The sequence below is a fragment of the Anastrepha ludens genome, chromosome 3 (assembly GCF_028408465.1).
Source record: "Anastrepha ludens isolate Willacy chromosome 3, idAnaLude1.1, whole genome shotgun sequence".
NCBI classification, from domain to species: Eukaryota; Metazoa; Arthropoda; class Insecta; order Diptera; family Tephritidae; genus Anastrepha; species Anastrepha ludens.
In genome coordinates, this window is record NC_071499.1 from 49,957,800 (window position 1) to 49,971,365 (window position 13,566).

The 13,566-nt window shown below is 35.8% G+C and overlaps 1 protein-coding gene across 7 annotated transcripts in view; it reads left to right on the forward strand.

Annotated features, from left to right (window-relative positions):
* Positions 1-4,500: 4,500 nt before the first annotated feature.
* The window catches only part of LOC128857913 (partitioning defective 3 homolog), a 90,555-nt gene continuing 81,489 nt past the window's right edge, over positions 4,501-13,566 (forward strand). For 3 of the 7 annotated variants that reach the window (XM_054093747.1, XM_054093746.1, XM_054093752.1), the window contains exon 1: positions 4,501-5,979. The gene's annotated coding sequence lies outside the window, so the exon portion shown is untranslated. The remainder of the gene's footprint in view (positions 5,980-13,566) is intronic. The other 4 variants (XM_054093749.1, XM_054093748.1, XM_054093750.1 and 1 more) reach the window with 3 other exon arrangements.

Genomic DNA, 13,566 nt, shown 5'->3' on the forward strand with positions numbered 1-13,566 from the left:
ATTGTACTCAGGTGTAGGTATATATTATATGTATGAGTGTGTAGCTTCTTCCCCAGATAATTTCGTTCTGCTGCAGTCAGTGTTGTCTGTTTCGTGCGTTGCATGCGTTGTTAGCTTCTTGATTTCATATTTATTTGTTTTTCTGCATAATTAGCTTGTAATTATCTCTTTTTCATTATTGCGAAAATATTTTCCCTTATTTCAATAATACGAGTTGTTGGAAGTTAATTGAGTTTAATTTGGCTAGTGCGCCATGTTGGCGGCGGACGGTATCATTATTGGTTAGATCGAAGTACAATTAGTATCTACTCTTTTTATTTAATTATTATTTTTTAGGTTAAACTGGCAGAAGATCGCTTTATATGCTGAGTATACGGGGGAATCTAATCTGTTTTTGGTCCCAATACATACAGTCCGTTATTTTTCTGTAACAAAAAAGCAGCTTATTTTCTTATATGAATGAAATGTGTAACACTGTCAGGGAAAAAATTATAAAAAATCAATAAGATTTTTTATCAACTTCAAACTTGTACTTTATTTTACAATACTAAAATTTAATGGACTATAAAACTGCGTACCAACAATTTTTCTAGAAATTCTTATTAAAATAGATAAAAGTATGATAAAAAGTTTGTCGAATTGTTCTAAGTTTTGCGTAAGGTTTGAAACCTGATTTTATATGGTTTTTGTTAGAAAATAAGCTATAGGTTAGGTATATCTGGCTGATCTGAATAGATCTCATATAGACCACAAGGGTCCGTAGTGTTACCAGTGTTGTTAGGGTCGTGTTAAACGTAGTTTGTGATTCATGCGAGTTTTAACAAACCGAAATATCCCCCAGAGATGAAAAGTTTACCGATCCCAGGCAGTTGTAACGAGTTCTGCTTAGAGCAGAATAATGGCAAAGGAGGTGCTCTAACGTACTCTTTTCTTTTTTGCATAAGTTACACGACCCGTTCCGGACCAATCCTATTTTAGGAGGGCGCCAGTACTCCACCCAATATTTCACATTCCTTTCGTGGCAGTGATAAAATAAAGTTGGTTGCTTTTGTGTGGCAATTTCGTGGCATTATTTTAGCAATCCTGCGAGGGTCGAGGCTTCCCGTATAGACTGTGCTTGTTCCTCGTCTAGTGCCGTCTTCAAAACTGAGACTGAGTGATATGCCTATGCAAGCTCGTAAACTCTCTCATTTCCCTTTATTCCCTTGTGCCTTGGTAGCCAGTAAATTGTGACCTGTCTATTCTCACAAAGCTTGTCCATTTGGAATTTACATTGTTGCACGCATTTCGAGCTAGTCATTACAGCCAGTATTGCTTTAATAAATGCTTGTGCGAGTGTCGAGGGTTGTATGTCCCAACGCTAATTCAGCTGCTTTGGCTACAGCGTAGATCTTAGCTGGAAATATGCTACAATGATTAGGAAGCCTTAAAGACTTTTCGAGATCAAACTGCGGATAGAAGACAGTCGTTCATACCTCATAGCCTCATTCACGCGTTGTAGCTGGGCAATGTAGAGCTCTTTGTGTTCCTTCTTGCATTTCCCAGTGCACCGTGCCTTTCTAGTACAACCAAGCACATATCATGATCTTCTTTGGATGAAGATCCGGCTGCACTCTCGGCTTTGGCGTATCTCCTAGAGTCAACCACTCTTTTCACTGCTTCATATTGATGTACCTATAGGCACCAATTATCTTCTCCTGTGACGATTCGGTACAAAAAGCACTGTTTGCGCTCGCGGTCTGTTGCTCAATGGCGGACGAGGTACTGGGAAGCAATTTGAGGGCAACTTTCTTTGCTTTTTTGTTGAACGCGTGACCCACCCAGACTCCCAATTTTCCTTAAATCCAATTGAATGAAAGTGATTGAGAATCGTTTTATGATCGCAGTTAATTTTTTCCGCCAATTCACAACTAGTTTGACGACCGGCCGTTCTCCTTCAAAAATGGCTTAAGACGTTCTTCATCGAATCCAGAAGGTCTTCCGCTGCGGAACGTGTCATCGACGTCAAAGTAGCCATTTTTGAACTTTTCAAACCATTTCCGTGCTGTAGGCTCGCCTATGAGACCTTGTCCATACAAGCCGCAAATGTGCCGGGCTGCTTCGGCAGCTTTTTGACCTCGATGAAAAGCAAAAAAGAGCAGGTGTCGAAAATGTTGATTTTTGTCTCCTGGGTACTCCATTTCTAAGCCTCAAAACTAATAAAAAATTAATTCACTCAAAAATACAATTAACATAGTTTTGTAGAGCAGAAAGAGTTGTATCGAATGATTACTTACCCTTTACCAAACAGCAAGCAAATCGTTGTAAAATAAAAACGATCTGAACTTACAATATTTCCCCGGCACAATATTTATGTATGTATATACAATATATATACATAATTGTTAGTTTTTTAATAAAATTGATTTTAAATAACAATACATTTTATTTTGATAAAAAGTATATATTTTTACTAAAAAATATTTTTTTCTTTTTTTCAGGTAAAATAAAACTATGATAATAAGGAGGCTTTTGTGACTTGGTAAGAAAATTAAGTAGATACAATTTATGACACAAAAAAGGAGCAATAAATTAACAGAAATTTATATTAAAAGGTTTTATGCCCAAATATTAAAAATGCACTGAAGGCCCTAGTAGGCACTGAGTTAGGGCTATATCGTATATATCTCAGAATAATAATAATGAAACATTACAAAAATATGTATTTAAAAAAAATAACCAGAAATTTTTAGTAAACGCTTTTATGGTCAAATATTATATTTAAAATTTTAGCTGTACCCGGCCACGCCTTGCTGTGACTTGGTCTGGTTTTTTTCGTTATTACTACGAGTATGTATGTTGGAGATAGAGCACAACAACTTTAAAAACTATTGTGCCTTCTTCCAGGATTTAGATAATATCTTTTAATCCTACTCGCGGGAGGAACTTTAGTAAGAACCCTAAGCACTTGTAGTTCATTTTGCCATCCATTATTAGATGGTCACACAATATTATTTTTTATTTATGCGTCGCGACAGAGCAATGCTCAAGAATGTACATTTTGTTTCGTTCCCTACTCTGCAAAGCTGCAGGTTTTTCAATTTTTTTTTTTTTTACAATTTTACTGAAAACTCTCGTGACGATTCTCAAATTGTTCTGATGCACAATCATGCAATTTTAATAGCGTTTTCGGTTGTAAGCGACCAAAAATACTCTGGAGTGCTTCAAACACGGTTGATTGTCCCATTATAATTCCCTTGGAGCTTCTTTCTCTTCGTTTAGTGGGGTGGACGGCGATCCCTTGCTCAAGCCGCGGGAGAGTTCTGGACTTATGTATGCAGGTAGTTGATGCTCCCTTCTTGGCAAGTTTCTCTGCAATCTCATTTCCTTCAATGCCAATATTATCTCCTATTTTGGGAACTAAAATTGGGGTGGTCATGTCAAGTGTGTTAAGCTTTCTAAGGAACTCCATCAACAGTTTATATTTCTAGCTCTAGCGCTCTTAGCCTAAAATGTGAAAATTTCGGCATTTGGAGTCGAATTATAATTGTCAATTTAAAAAAGTTGATGTAGCAGCATAAACATTCTCCATACTTATACGGAGACAGTCTTAGAACCGACTGTCGTGGGAATGAAATTTAAAAAAGTGATACGACGTGGTGAATTTCTCAATGTTTTTCTTTTGTTTATTAGTCTTTATTTTTCTATTATTGTAATTTCTCACATTTTTATTAAATAAAACTACATTTTTTTAATACTTTTCTTTTGAAGCAATTTTGTGATAGGTGTTTTTACGTAAAAAAATTCTCACGAACTGTGCTGAATTAAGTTATTCCAAACTCCCGTTTAATTATTATTTATTTAATCATTATTTCTAAATTGGTGGCAACGCTATACCAAAATATGTCTGGAATAAAACTTTTTTAAACTGCTTTCCGTTGGTACCAATATTGTCATACTTGTTTTTTTAACTATCGTAAGCACGTTTTAATTATATAGGTAGTTGGCAATCCTATTTTAGAATATTTTGCATTGCTATATATGCCAGAGAGAGAAAAAAATTATTAGAGAAAAATGGTTTTTTTTTTTGAAGCCAGTTTTGTGATCTGTGTTTTAATGTAAAAACAAATTTAAATAAATTGGTAACCCTATTCAAAAACTAGGTTACATTAAGTTATTCGAAACACTTTTTATTTCATCTGTACTTCAAAATTCATACTTTCTTAATTATTATTTATTTAATTATTTACTATTTCTAAACTGGTGGCAACACTATACCAAAATATGACTGGAATAAAACTTTCTTATACTGCTTTCGTTTGATACCAATATTGTAATTAATAAAAGTTTTTTTTAACTATCGTAAGTTCGTTTCAATTTTTTAGATAGATGGCAATCCTATTTCAGTATCAACTTGCACTTAAAGAGCAAATATTGCAATATTTTCAGAAATAACTCAAACTCCTCTCATTTGATATCAATATTGTAAAATCTTCCACTTTGCCTTCTAGGCAATTGCGTATGTGGGACTGCCCTTATAACTTTTCTGGAAATTTGCACAAACATATTTTGGACAAAAATCTTAATTCTATAATAGCGAAAATACCCATATCTATCCTCAACTATTTGCTTCAGAATATAATCAAATATGCCAAACTGTACGTGAATCGTATTTCTGCAGGCCCTGCATCAAACAATTTGCATGCACAAATTTCAATGTTGCTTAACTAAGCAAGCATTGTGCTCGCACAATTTGGAAGCCACTGTATTATGGCCAAAACAGCTGTAGTATTTTTCTACTCTTTGCGCTTTCTCGCTCTTGCGCTCTCTTTGAAACTTAACTTCCCTTAATGCCTGTCCAGTTGCTCTTCCGTCGCTGTTTACTTTTTCGACCAATAGCAAAAACAAAGGCAACAACAGTAACATTTATAAATGCTAATAGCAATGGAATTAATATAAAAGACAAAAAACGAGAAAAAAGCACCAAGCGCACTTGTAGCTGGCTGATATCCGCTGGTAAAGGAGGAACACCTTCCGCTACTGCCATTTCCACTCTTCAACTTGTTATTGCTTCCAGTTTGGTTGTACCACATTTGTTGTTGCTGTTGTTGTTGCTTTTATCTCAGCTGTTGTTGGCTGTTGCGTTGTTGTCTATTTGTGTTTGTCAGTCTACTGCCTGTTACTCGCAGCATATGCATGCGCGTGTATGTGTATTACCTGTTGCGCTTTGGCCGCTTTGCGCGTTCCCATCCTAAACAGTTTATGGCTTTAAGTCAGTTTCAATTCGAACGCGCTCGCTTTCACAACGGCGTTCAAATGCGCTGCATAAATGTTGTGTACGCATTGCGGCTAAACGAACCACAATAACAAAATAAAATAAATAAAAAATAGCCAACGAAATGTGCAAACGTAATGGGAATGTGCAGTGCAAATAAATGAAAAAGAAGAAAAAATCGATTAGCCAAAAAGCCTCTCATATCTGCGACATAACGACGTTTTTCGATTGTTGCTACTTTTGTGTTGCTGGAAATGTGAAAATTCCACGTTATCAAAGTGATCGTTGTGGCAATTTTGTTTTTGTATATTTTTTGTGCTTCATTTAATTTCGGTTGCTCTGTTACCACGTTGACAGCAGCCATATCGCTCGCTGATAAACGAAACAGCGACGACTAAACGACTGCCAACCCTACAGACAAATTAAAAAAAAAAAAATAGAAATAATTTAAAATTATTATTTTGCTTATACGAAAAAGTCGTAATTTTCTTTATTGCACCAAAAAGGAAGATAATAATATTATGTGAGTGAAGTTAGGTGTAAGGTGTGGAAAATTTAATGCTGCAGTAAAGGTATTCAAAATTTTTGAGATATGCAAAAAGTTATTGTGCAGCATAGAAAAAGTGATAAAAAAATGTGTAATTAACCCAGAAAAATAAAAATTTAAAAAAAGTACAAACAATAGTACGCAACCGTACTATGTATTTAAAATCAGCTGTAAATGTGTGAGTGTGTGAGAATATGTGTTAAAATAAAACTGAAAGAAAAAAAATACTTGTTTTTTGTTTAGTTTTGACGCTAAGCTTAATACAAAGTATAGCAGTGACAGGCGAGCAAAGCGGGGGGTGCAACAATTCTTATTGATTTATTCCAGCCAAGTTCGCACATATAAGTATGTGTGAGCCAGCTGACAGAAAGTTGTATTAATATCTGCTGATGTTGTTGACTAATTTTCAACACGGAAAACACTTGTAAATGAGGTTCTTGCAGTAAAACAGTAGAAGCTCACAAAGAAAAATCACAAATAAATAAATAATAATACAAAAACAAAATAAAAAAATTAAATAAAATTAAAACAGAAATAATTAAACAAATAAAAAAATTAAAACAGAAATAATTAAAAAAAAAAAAAATTAAAACAGAAATAATTAAATAAATACAAAAATTACAACAGAAAGAATTAAATAAATAAAAAAATTAAAACAGAAATAATTAAATAAATAAAAAAAATAAATAAATAAACAAAAAAAAAAAATAAATTTTTTTTATAAAAGATGAGCCATCGATTAGTTTCCATTCCTCCAAAAAACCCCGATATTAATAGGAAAGTCTAAAAAAATTGAAACAAATAAATAAAAAAATAAATGAAAAAAAATAAACACAAAAAAATTAATAGTAATAATAAAATAAAAAAATTTAATTTTGTAAATAAAAAAAAAAAAAAATAAATGGGGAAAAAAATTAACACAAAAACAATTAATAGTAATAATATAATAAAATAAAAAAATTAAATTTTTTTTATATGCAGCACCTGGCCATTGAATTATGACCGCTGATAAAAATTACATATTTATGGTTTTGAGAGCGAATAAAATGCAAACGGTTCTAAAGCATTTAAAAGAGTTTACATATTTGTTTTTATTAGTTATGAATATGAATATTTAATAGGACTATGAATAAGTTCGTGCGGTTTTTTTCGAAATTTGAAACTTTATTGACGTAAAATGGTTACAAATTTAATATTCAAAATATTGTCCATCGCTTACTACTACTTTTTCCCATCTTTCTGGCAATTCACGGATTCCCTTTGTGAAAAATTCGGTCGGTTTTGCCGCAATCCACGAATCGATCCATTTTTTGACTTCATCGTAATTACGGAAGTGCTGGTCAGCCAGGCCATGTTGCATCGATCGGAAGAGATAGTAATCGGATGGCGCAAGGTCTGGACTATACGGCGGGTGGGGTAGGACATCCCATTTGAGCGTTTCTAAGTATGTTTTGACCACTTGTGCAACATGTGGCCGAGCATTGTCATGTTGCAAAATAACTTTGTCGTGTCTATCGGCGTATTGCGGCCGTTTTTCTCGCAGTGCTCGGCTCAAACGCATCAATTGTCGTTGGTAGACATCCCCCGTAATCGTTTCATTCGGTTTCAGTAGCTCATAATACACAACACCCAGCTGGTCCCACCAGATACACAGCATAACCTTCAGGCCATGAATATTCTGCGCCGACGTCGATGTTGAAGCATGGCCAGGGTATCCATACGTTGCCCGACGTTTTGGATTGTCGTAATGGACCCACTTTTCATCGCCAGTCACAATTCGATGCAAAAAACCCTTTCTTTTGTGCCGTTGAAGCAGTTGTTCGCATGCCATAAAACGGCGTTCAACGTCTCTTGGCTTCAATTCATACGGCACCCAATGGCCTACCTTTCGGATCATTCCCATGGATTTTAAACGTTTGGAAATGGTTGATTGATCAACTCCCAAAGTTTTTGCAACCTCTTCTTGCGTTTGAGCCGGATCTTGATCGAGCAATTCCTCCAATTCGGTATCCATGAACTTTGGCGGCGCACCCTCGCGTTCTTCGTCTTCCAAGCCAAAATCACCACTTTTAAAGCGTGCAAACCACTTCTGGCACGTTCGCTCAGATAGAGCATGCTCACCATAAACTTCCACCAAGATACGATGACTTTCGGCTGCTTTTTTCTTCATATTAAAATAATGAAGAAGAATTCCCCGCAAAAACACATTATTTGGCACGAAATTCGACATTTTCAAGTGTGGTAAAAATATTGTTGTTTACGCTTCAAATAAAAAACTTATACTGACGTTTGTGCCTTACGACAGTAGCTCTCCAATGAATGTTTGGAAATGTGGATCGATGGAATAATAATCAAGTTACGCCATCTGTTGTAAAACCGCACGAACTTATAAATAGACCTATTATTTTAAACTTATATTTTGTGGCTCCTCCCCTTGCTGTTAAGACGGCCACAATTCGTTGAGTCATACTGGCTACACAATGTGTTATCTGCATCTTAAGATTTTGGTCATTATACCACACATCTTCGATGTTTTCCTTAAGCTGTTGTATTGTGGTATTATTCCGCTGGTATACTGCCGATTTGAGGTATGCCCAACAATTTTCGATGGGGTTAAGGTCCGATGAATTGCCAAGCCATGGCAAAACCATTATTTCCATTGAATTCAGACAATTCATGCTCATCCTGGATATGTGATATGGAGTTCCATCTTGCATGAAGGTGTATTCGTCTCTCGGACACTTTAGGGTTTCTAAATATGGCAGCAAAACGTTTTCCAGCACTTCCACGTACTGGACTGAGCGCATTGTTCCCTCAACATAATGTAGCGGACCTGGTCCCTCTGAGGTTATACAGCCCCGAACCATAACACTGGGGGTGTTTGACCCGTGGAAGCACACAATCTTCAGAATATCGTTCTCCGGCTCTTCTGCGAACAAAATTTGCTGCTTTTGTGACCGCCTCCAATCGGCATTCATCGCTGAAGATGATATGTAAGAAGAAAAACGAAACCACAAAAAAGTGTGAATATTCACATCTTCTTACTGCTATTTGACAAAGGAAAAAAATGTGTTTTTTAACTTACTTTTTTCCAATATTTCACGCCGACGTCTCTGTGAAATTGCGCCCAAAGTTTCCGCCGATTTCGCATACACGGTGTCAGTTTTGGCTTTTTTGCTGGTCGCTTGCAAAAAAGTCCATTTTCGTATAAGCGTCGTCGTAACTTTCTTTCCGAAATATTTACTCAAGATTCCTGAACCTCCCTTAAAATCATACGACTTGAAGCATTTCTGTTCCAGAGAACTGTTTGGACGATGTTGCGATCCTGCCTGGTTGAGGTGATGGCTTCTTGGCGACAATTTTGGCGATTGTTTGAAGTTATCGCTAAAACATTTTTGATATTTTTCCACTTTTTGGCAACATTTACCACAGACTCCTTGGATATTCCAATTGTTCGTGCTATGTCTGCATAGCTCGTTCTTGGCTTTCAAAAGAACTGCAGGGTTATATGTATCTCCGTTTAGGTTGATTAATTTTGCCCCGCTTTGGATGATGGCCCCAAGTATGTTTTATCAACAGCCAAAGTCAGTTTCGTCATTCGCTTGAGCGTTATGTTTTGTGATTAATTAAGAAACGGAGTACATATACATTAGGGTGGAGTGATTTTTTTTTGTTGTTTTGTTTTTTAAGATCACTTTGGCCAGATGTGAAGAAAGTTGGATTTCTATCCCAAAAATATGAGTGCAAAATATTGTTTGCCTCCTCATATCCCAAGAGATGCGCCCCCCCCAACACCTATAATTTTTTAAATAAAATTTAAATTCAACTTTTTCATTTTCACTTCGCAAAATTATGTACGTATGTGCGTGCCTACATTGTCCTTGTATTCATTTTTGCTTTCAAAGCGTTTTCATGACTTATTTATACGCTATTTAGCGTTTTTTATGTAGTTGTTGGCATCAATTGACTTTCCTTAACGAGTTAAATTGTAGGTGATAAATTTGTATTATTTATTTATATTATTTAAAATTTATTATTTGTAATTAAAAACAAGTTGCAAACATAACATCTTTGTTATATGAAGTTTATTGTAAAATTTCGTTTATTTTTGCAATTTTGATTGCGCTGGAGACTACTAAAAACGGCTTCCTATGAAGTTAATATTTTGTGATTTTTATTACCTCTTATATAGCAATTGAACTATGTAATTACAAAAAAAAAAAAAACAAATACCCATCTAAATACTATCGCTCCATCTTAATGTAGCTATACTACATAACATAAATATTTTGCTGTGATGGGCAGATACGTCGGACACTCGTTAAAGAGGTACTTTTAAGCCGGTTCATAAAACTCGGCAAACTACATCAATTTAAATTTGCGATTTCTCCGCAGAATTTTGTGCCTTGCGTGTTTTTTGTGCCAAGCGTTTTTTAAAAGATAGGTCGCTTAGAAGCCAGGCTTATATTTCAAAGATGTTTTTCTACATCACGATAGAGTATTCTAACTTTAATAGCTTTGAAAATATGGTAGTTTAAAAAGTACGTGAGGGGGAATGTGTGGAACGCACAAAGATAAAAAAAAACTAGGGTCTGTCAGACTCACGCACGGTAGAAGTGAAACTTCTAAGTTGGTTGTTCCATGCATGAGAGCCCCGGTTTAGATCTCTCCCCCCTCTCTTGTGTTAAATTCAGGTTTTCATATTTTTTTTTTCTATATCACTCCACATAAATTTGTACTATTTATTTTTGTCCTTATTAGCTTCAAATTTGACACTTGGGTGCAGTGTTGCACTTGACGCTGACATTTCTTTGCACTTCCAATGGTATTTTTTGCCTACTTTTGGCGCGTTAATCAATTTGCTTTGATCACCGAAACGGTTGAAATGTCATTTTACAACCTTCTACTTCAACTATCGTCACTCGTTTGGCAAACGCACTCATTGTATCGCTTCGTCTCCTCCATACCCACCATCTATTTACTTCACAGCAGTTTCTTATTGCTTTCCCGCTTACACACATTCAATCGGCGCTTTATCTGATACTCACACACAGCACTCATTTGCACGGGCTATGGCTATCTATAATACCCGTTGTCGGTTGTCGATTGTCGGTTGCCAGCATGTCGCCAGTCTACTTCAATGCTTACTTGTGTGCTATATACATTTCAGTTCATATTATTTCGACGACGGCGTGTCTCGGTGGCTCCCTCACATCGTTCAGCGCTTGCGATGCGAGAGAGCGACAGAGAGAGCGAATAGGCGAGAGTGGGAAGGAGCAGCTGCTCCTTGGCCCCGCCCATTTGACGGATTTCGGTAACGCTCCGAACTTACCGTTTCACTCGCCTATTTTCAATCTGCCTTGAGGCCCCCGACGCGCCTAAAGAAGTTTCACTTCAATAAAGATGTCCATCATTCAAAATCATTTGTTTATTTTATTTAGTAAAAAAGTTATTCAAAAACACAATTAAATGATTAATTTTGCCCCACCTTGTAACAGATACATTCAGCTAGTAGCTAGCCCAATGTTTACTATTTATAAAACGTTCCCATTGTGCTTTGAGGCGGCGAATTGGCATTGTCCACATAATTTCACAGTTCCCAAACAGAGACGACTTTTCCATGAATTTTTAAAGATTGCCGCCTTTTACTACATTTTTATATGTACAATTGAAATACAGTAGGTTTTTTTTTTATGCGGTAGATACGTTCCGCAAGAAACAGCATAAAAAAAGCTACTAGTTCTATAGTAAAACTATAGATACGTTTCAAAAGTGCTAAGAACCGCATAAATCTGAAATAATGTAATAAAATCACATAAAAAAAGGGTACTAGTCCCATATTATAACTATAGATATGTAATTAAATAAAATCGCATAAACAAAATATTGTATTTTTGAAAATTATATCTTTATTTAAGAAACGTCAGAATCGAAAAATAAATTTACATCGTCAGAAAGAGAATCAGACAATACCCGCATGTTGCGTGTTCGTTTAGGATTTGGCGTAAAATCACTTTCGTCACTTGAAGAAATGTACACGTCTGATCTAGATAGTTATGCAGGCGGTTCCATACTTGCAGGGTTAGCATTTCTGATATAATCTGTGATGAGTTTTTGCTTAGCTGATTTAGAATCTTGTTTATATGTACAATTCCCCATAGGTCGACATGCATTTTGTAATTTAAAAAAAAAACCGCACTATTTCAAAACCGCATAAAAACAGAACCTACTGTATCTGGCTTTAATTCTACAGTTGAATTTATTTCAGTTTTTATTTATATATTCGTACCACCTTGATCAAATAGTTCCCAAATACAATACATGATAAATTCAAAATACCAGTTTCTTCCTCAAAAGTGATATCATTGCCATTTATATCAGCGATTTATCCAGCTCTCGAAACATTTCTGAAATTATTCTTGGTATACCCATCAGAACCGACTTCGATTTTTCCATTACTTTCTAACGGCTGTTAAAATGCGTTCCCCATAGTAGTAGACTCGATCAAAGCGAAAAAAATGCACTGAGCCATATCAGGTGACCTTGATGACTGTTGGATGGTAATCCTTTTCGTTCTTCGTCCAAAATTCACGGATAATGATGGCACTTTGGGAGGTTGCGTTGTTTTTCCACAAATCCTTTCTTTTTTGGCGAATTGCTTCACGTGAACGTCTAATTTCTTATCACACCCACATAATAGTCCAAAAATTCGTGGTATACAATAACGTTTTAATCTATAATAATCGTGAGCATCGCTTTCTATTTTGACTGAAAACGACTTGGTCTTGGTTCATTTGGAACTCTCTACTCAGTCCCTTGATGTCTGGATTGCGTGTCGTACTCATAAACCCAAATCTCGTCTCCAGTAATGATGCGTTTGATGAACGTTGGGTCGGATTCAGCCTTGGAAATCATGTCTTTGGCGATAGCAACGCGGTTCTTCTTGTGCATGGAATTCAGTTCCTTTGAGATCAACTTTGCAGCAACACAGCACAAACGCAAATCAGTAACTACGAGTATAATGTCCTGAACGGATCCATAATCAATGTTGAAGTCTTCTGTCAGCTAGAGAGCTGATTGTTAATTTGCGGTTATTGATAAACTTTTCTTTCACTTTGTTGATGTTTTCATCAGTTTGCAATGTCGCCGGCCTGCCACTACGTTCGTCATCCTCGATGGATTCACGATCTCTTCTGAAGCGTTCGTGCCACTCGTAAGCAGCTGTTTTCTTTAGAGTATCATTACTAAAATAGTTTCACCACTAAGGTTTTCGCACCATTTAATCCATTTTAAGACAAAATTGAATACAAACTCGTAACCAACTCGAACTGCAAATTCAAATCTATTTTTCAAATTAAAAAAGCGAAAACACGTGCAGAGGTAGACTTATTAAAGACGGCGTAACTTTTGTCAAACGTCAAACAATGGCGATACAATTTTGGTAGGAATGTTAATCACAGATGTGGCAACCTAACAAAAAACATAACTCAAATCAGTTGACTTAGAGTGTTGATTGTGGGTTGTTCCGGGAACTTTTTGATCAAGGTGTGATATGCATAGGTATAAGTAAATCTTTTCCAGAACTACTAAACTACCGATAGTGGGCCTATTTGATATTTCCGATGCTTACAAAGAAAAATTTGATGCCATCGATAGTTAATGGGTCGTTACAATTTTTACACTTCAGTGTTGCTTTTCAAATCAATTCAAGAACAAAAAAAAACGAAAACAAAAAGCTTCAATTAAAGGCTAAACAAAACTACTT